This window comes from Lathyrus oleraceus, chromosome 3 (assembly GCF_024323335.1).
Source record: "Lathyrus oleraceus cultivar Zhongwan6 chromosome 3, CAAS_Psat_ZW6_1.0, whole genome shotgun sequence".
NCBI lineage: Eukaryota > Viridiplantae > Streptophyta > Magnoliopsida > Fabales > Fabaceae > Lathyrus > Lathyrus oleraceus.
In genome coordinates, this window is record NC_066581.1 from 285,668,948 (window position 1) to 285,676,383 (window position 7,436).

The window sequence follows — 7,436 nt, forward strand, 5'->3', positions numbered from 1 at the left end:
GAGATGAACAAAGATGAACAGAGATCAAAACACAAACAACAAACCGCATAATCTTCTTACATATGAGCCACTAAATACACGAATTTTCCACTTAAATGGCGTTGAATGAACCGAAAATAGTTCCAAATGGAATGGGGATGGATATTTTTAAAATATCGGGCGTGGAAGAGGTTAGGGTTTTGAGAAGTGAGATGAGATGAATGAGAGAAATGAGAGGAATAGGTGAGATGAAATTTTAGAAATGAATGAAATGCAACATTTTTTATTTTTAAGGAGATATAAATGCGAGGATGTGATCATGAAAATAAATGGCTAAGATTGGTTCAAAAATTTCACAACTTTAATTGGATCATGGGGTAGCTTGAATCGATTCAAACTAAATTATAAATCGATTCAAACTAAATTATGAATCGATTAATATAGTTGGTTGAATTGATTCATGTAAAGAAAACCAAATTCGTGTTTTTAGGTTACTTGATGAATCGATGCCTGATCCGATTCAAGATAAGATTTTTTTTTAATGCAAATTTAATGTAAATGCAAAAATTGATTTTTAAATGCAAAATTTTAAGTTAAAAAACATTAATGAAGAAAAATTATCAATGAAAAGTTTTAAATGTTAAATGAATGAAAAAAAATCAAAATGTAAGCCTTGTCACAAATGAAATTATTATGACAAAATGAAATTTTATGATTAGATAAAGTGTCATGATCAGATGCAATATAACTATCAAATAAAGTGTTATGATGATATGAAAATAAATATACAACATTTAAAAAGAGATTAAATATGAAGAAAATCAACTAACACACATAAGATGAAATTAACAAAGGATAATCATACATATGACAAACCATAATTTTTTTTTAAATTGATCAAATATAAGAAAAATATGGATAAAAGGTGTATTCGGTCGACCATAAGGCCCCAAAGGCACAAATGCCAAACACATAAAGGGAAAACAAATTTAGACGAAAGTAAGTGAAAATCATGCTTTACAGAACATAACTCTTTTCCATTGTGTAGATTCATCCAACGACCATTCGCTTTATTCTCACATTTCAGATACCAACTAACTCTCCGATTTAAAGGAGTTAATGCTCTATTTCCAAATATGAATTTCATGACTCGTTGATACTTCATTTCTCACTCACACATTGATTTGAGTTAGAGTTAGAGTACAAATCTTGTAGATCAACTAATTTCCATTGCACTGGAACCTTGGACCAATGTCACACTGAATCTTTCAACTTTTCCGATCATCATTTCATTCTCGAATTGAGGATTTCACCCACTTGATAGAGAAAATGAACTCAACAGTATTGCGTTTATTGTTTGTTTTTGATCGTCATCGAACTTCTACCCCTCTGTATCTTATATGCAATCCATGATAGTAATTATCATTCTATATTTTAAAAATATTTTTAATTATAGCTTAACAATTTTTTATTATTAAATTTTAACTATTATGTCAATATTAAAAATTAATTTTATTTATATTTCATATTTTAAAATATATATTTCAACTTTTCATCACATGCTCAATTTTTCATTACACCCTCGATGTATTTGTAAATATATAGTTCAGATCAAATTAAAACCATCTTCTATTTTTTAAAAGAGATAATTTGATGTTGTTTAGTTAGTGTTAAAAATCTTACTCAATCGAAACATCGCAATCATTTATAAGTGATATTTTAGATGTGATCACAATTAAAATCAAACAGTTATAATTAATTGATAAAATATATTTTTAAATCCTTTTTAAAATTTTCTTTAAAATAGTTATTAAATTTACAATCTAACCCAGTGTAAATTCTTAATCTTTTAATCAATGTTCAATATTCTCAATTTTAGTTTAAATTAATATCAATATATATCTTAAATTAAAACAAGCCTATTAATATCATTGTAATTTATAATACATCATATCACTAAATTATACTAATTGATAAGATTTACAAAAATTGTTATATATTTCTTTTTAGAAAATTATTTCAAAGAGTGTTGTTATGATTTGTGAAAACTAAAAACTAAAGAGTGTGATGCACGCGCGTGGAGCAACGATTTATGTCGACTACAGGCGTTACCGGCTACCGTCGAAACCAGTCATGATTTCCGTATGATCCGTACAGATAAGACTGCAGTACGATACACGATTTGAATCCGCTGCATCCGTTAACATCTTTACTCCCACACACGTCACCAACTTATTGGATTTATCAACTTGGATTATCATATTACTATCAATATTAAAACAAGTCAATTTTACTACTTCAACAAGCCCAACCGGCTTCAAAATAAAACTGTCTATTTTAATTAGTTGAAAAAATTAAAATAATAGTACCTGTCATTCTTTCTATCAAGTCAAATCTTTAAAAATTTAGTATAATATGTTCTATATATGATCGTAAAGTTTAACCAAAGGACTCATGAAAAAAAAGTTTAATTGAAGGTGAGAAAATATAATGGATGGAATTGTAGAGAATAACTATTTTAAAAATCGAAAGGTAAATTATCTTTTATAATTATAATGTAAATATAAAGTAGATTAATATAAAATTATTTTTCGTAGGATGATAAGTGATCGATGTATGTTGATTGTGACGAAGAATTTGAGTTTCTATTGTGATGGAAGAATGACTGATCGGTAAGATTAACACTTTAACGTTCAAGTCAATATGAAAGTGAGATAAGTGAATGAAATTTGAATTCAAAAGCTATTTGAAAAATGATGTGTTTCCCTCTTATATAATATGGTCGTTATTGTTAAATGTAATTCAAATTCAAGTTTCAGTTTCATTTGGATTTGCATTTGAGTTTCATTCGGGTTAGGATATATAAAACCAAAGTTAGTTACATTTGTCATATATTGAAGTTTTGAGATTCGAGAAATAAAAGTTAGTTACACAATTCTCTCTCTCTCTCTCTCTCTCTCTCTCTCTCTCTCTCTCTCTCTCTCTCTCTTTTCACTTTCTTCTGCTTCTTCTTATGTAACAATGAAGTTTTATTGTTAACTCCAATAATTGGTATCCAGAACTCCGACTCGGATTAACGGGAAACACGAGTGTACATGAGGTGTGTGATTGACTTTTTTCATAAAGTTTACGTTTAATTGAATATCGAAATTGAAGAGAATCATAGATCTTGATTCTTAGGGTTTGGGAAACACGAGTGTTGATGATAACTGAGTGATTTGCACAAGAACTAAGATGAACAGAGGAAATATTAGCTTGAATACAAAGCTTTTAGTATTCGACGAAAAGAATTGGAATCAGTGGTCGATTTAGATGTGTGTACTGTTTGGTGCCCAGGATGTGCTTGATCTCGTCAACGATGGTTACACATCGGTTGTAGAAAATACAACAGAAGCACACAAAAATGCGACATGAAACAAGGAAAAAGGATCAGAAGGCATTGTTTTATATCCATCTATGTGTGGATATGAAGGTGTTTGAGAAGATTGTTGATTCGACGACGTCGAATGCAGCGTGGGATACACTAGTAAAATGCTATGATTGTGATGCATTAGTGAAAAAAGTAAAGTTCCAATCCCTACGCAAGCAATATGAGAATTTCAACATGAAGAACAATGAAAAGGGGTCTTATTACATCTCCAGAATGATTATGGTCACGAATGAGATGAAGTATTATGGAGAAAGGTTCTCTGAACAAGTAATCATTAAAAAGGTACTAAGATCACTTACTCCTCAGTTTGATTACATGGTTGTAGCCATAGAACATTCAAAAGACACTAGCACCTTGAGAATTGAAGAGCTTCAAAGTAGTTTAGAGGCACAAGAGTTGTGTCTGACTGAAAGAAACTCTGAAAGAGAAACAAAACAGGCTCTGAAAGCTTCTTTTGTTAAGAAGAACAAGAAGAAAACATAACTTGAGAACAAGAAAAAGAATGATGATGGTGCTCAAAAGTAATAACTCTCCAATCCATATGAGATGAAATATAAAAATGTTTAGAAGGGAAATGAGAAGTTTGATAAGAGAAACATTTGGTGCTTCAATTGCAACAAGTTTGGACATTTTGCTGCTGATTACTGGTCAAACAAGGTTAGCAAGGGTGAAGAAGCCAACATAGTTAAAGGAGACTCTGACGATGAACCTGTGTTATTAATCGCATATGATAATGGAGGTGAAAAAATGGTAGACTGGTGGTATATAGACACTTGTGTCATACCCCAAAATTTGCCCCCATTTTCCATCTTTTCACTCAATCTTGGACTTGGGATTCATCTGCACACATTCATGTTTCATTCATATGTGTCATGCCTCCATATTAGCACATTCTCATAAACATCATAGATTCAAAGCTTGTGAATAACAAAAACTTGGTTTTGCATGAGGTTTGTGACACTTGCTCATCATTGGGGAAAAACCCTAATTCCTTGATCCTTGATTTTTGGTTCAAGGAGACATCTTGATATATCATGACAATCAAAACCCTAAATCTTGATGCTTGAGGCCTTGGTGTGGAATTGCATTGCATAAACCCTACTTCTTGGATTTAGGTGTTTATTTTTGCTTTGGGAGGTCATGAAACCCTAATTTGATATTGGTTTGATTGGCTTGGATCATATGGCTTGCAACCCTAGTCTTTATTGGTTCATGTCATTGATTGGTTCTTTGATTTCTTATCTGATCATCCTTGTCCATATTACTTGACATTTGTGATCCAATGATTTGGATAACGATGTATGTTTGACTAGTATGGATAATATGGCTTGTGAAACCCTAATTCATGCATTAAGCTACTTGGTTTGATTCACCACTTGGCTTTGGTTTAGTACTTGGTTTTGGTCCATTTGATACTTAGCATTGTTATATTCATGTCATTCATGGTTCCATTAAACCTATTTCCTTTTGATTAATGTACTTACAAGTCTATTTGTTCACGATATATAATTTAAGAGTGTGATTCAAATTTGAAGTTTTGAAGGAAAAGCTATATTTTGAAATGTAAAAATATTTTGCATTAAAATAAATGTGTTTTTCATTACATTTCATTCAAGTATCCTTTTACATTGTCCATTAAAAATATTTACAAAAAAAAAAGTGGAGATTTTGGTAATGTTTACTCTTTAGTCAACTATTGACTTTTTGGTCAACGATTGACCAAAGTCAACGTCACTTAATTCTAAAACCCTAATTGCTATCCCACTTTTTCTTCATTCTTGTGATTCTCCAAGCCTCCATTTCTTAAAAAAAACCTTCATGCCTTGCCAACTTTTTATGCCATGGTGATGTTTGATTTCAAACCATGCCATAAGCCAATCCAAACGTGCCTCACCAAAACCACAACCTGCAAAATACCGTTGCATAATCAGTTTTAAAATTAACCATTATTACACCAATTATTTTGTGCTAACATAATTCATTCAATGATCAAAATAATTTACACTAAATAATCTTGGCCAACTCAAAGCATAACATAAGTTCATCCAGTCCAAAGTTAGAGCTAATCAGAACAATTCAGGTTAACAACAAGTGAACCAAGATCAGCCTATTGACCGTAGTGGCCTTTGAACTTAACAGCAACATTCAAATATCATTCTAACTAATCAACAAATCAAGTAGCAGCCTTTGTTTTAAAGCTGCAACAATTTAACTAACAAAATGAATAGCCAAGTAGCCCTATCCAAAGCACATTAACTATTTCGATTCATAGCATTCAAACAACATGATTCATTTGCAGCAAAATCAAAGAAGCCATGGCAAGGGAAACATCAGCTTCAATTCAACTAGCTCATTAACATTTTATTTTCACAAAGTAACAATGCATAACTAACAACTTTTACACTAGCATGCTGAACAACACAGAATCTGTAGCTATAACTGACATTAACCGAAATTCAACATAATAATCAACCTCTAACAATTCATCCTAATTAATTGGAAAAACCAACTAGCATTCAAGTTAACTTAACCACCAATATAACAGAATTTAGCAGAACCTCATAACTAACTATAACAGATCAATAACTAACATTGATTGCATTTTCTAATCTAACCCTACCACTGTGATTTAACCACTAACTGAATCATCTAACAGATTTCTAAATTTGTTAAGATTTCAATTCTATAAATTCACATCACCATCACAATTCTAGGGCGATTCATCATTTTCAGAGATCACAGAACCTCACGAAATCTCTCTCTCTCTCTCTCTCTCTCTCTCTCTATATATATATATATATATATATATATATATATATAATATATATATATATATATATATATATATATATATATATATATATATATATATATATCCTATTCCTCACCGTCTCAGGTTCAACTCTCTCACGAATTCTCACTCTCATGATGTTCCACATAATTTACAGTGACCACAACGCCACAAGATCGCACAATTTACAGAAGGAGAAATTTGCAATAGAAATCGAGAATTTAACTACTACCTAGATATTTGTTTCTGGCTTTCTGAACTTTGTAGCTTCCTCGCCTTCATCTTCAACATCCTCCGAGGCAAGACTCCGCCTCACAAGTAGGTCCCTCTAATCTTCATTGCCTTGTTTTACTTTCGTTACCACCATGTAGGGCTTGATGTGAAAAGCCATAGCCCTAAGATGTGGAGTCGGATTTATGTGTATTTATGGTTTAATTTTGAAATTTGCAAACTAGGGTTCATATATATTTGGCTTTCGGTTTGGATATTTGGTTGGGAATTGATGGAAACCAGAGTTGTATTGCGAAGGAGGGTGAAGAGACGATTTTATTGGGGCATGACCACTCACTCTCCTCAACTGATTGGTCATTATGGTCATACTGTTGGTCAAATGGTCAATCTGAGATTTATGTATCCTCAAGGGTATCCCTAGTTTTCTTCTCCTTCAGTCCTTGATCAAGCAATTTCTCAGGGTGTTCAACTCCCCAATCATCAAACTAATCTTCAGACTGCCAATCAGATTGCTTTTGGTTCAGATTAGAACAGACAGACAGACTATCGATTACTAGATGAGAGGATAAAAGCCATTGAAGGTTTCTTCGCTTTCGATATGGATGCTAAGGACCTATGTATAGTTCCTAATATGGTGTTTCCTCATAAGTTCAAAGCTCCAGATTTGCCAAAATACAAGGGTTTAAGTTGTCCCAAAAGTCATGTTATTATGTATTGTAGGAAGATTTCCCAGCAAACTTCGGCAAAAGGTATATTTCTACAATAGAATCTCGGAAGTAGATTCTCTGGTTAATCTCGGCAGAAGGTTTCCCAACAAAGCTCGGTAGAAGGTAATATAATCATCATCAAATCTCGGCAATAGATTCCCTAGTTAATCTCGGTAGAAGATTTCCCAGTAGACCTCGTAGTAGGTATTTTCTCAACAAAACCTCGACATAAGGTATCTCCCAACGAGTCTAGGCAGTTGACTCCCTAGTGAGTTTCTTTTGAATATCCCACATGGAA

The 7,436-nt window shown here is 32.2% G+C and overlaps 1 long non-coding RNA gene across 1 annotated transcript; it reads right to left on the minus strand.

Moving 5' to 3' along the window:
• Positions 1-4,988: 4,988 nt before the first annotated feature.
• On the minus strand, positions 4,989-6,754 carry LOC127127079 (uncharacterized). Its single transcript, XR_007805211.1, has 2 exons — positions 6,433-6,754; positions 4,989-5,315 (listed from the first exon to the last, which is right to left on the minus strand). It is a non-coding gene; the product is annotated as an uncharacterized LOC127127079 (long non-coding RNA).
• Between the last annotated feature and the right edge of the window lie 682 nt (positions 6,755-7,436).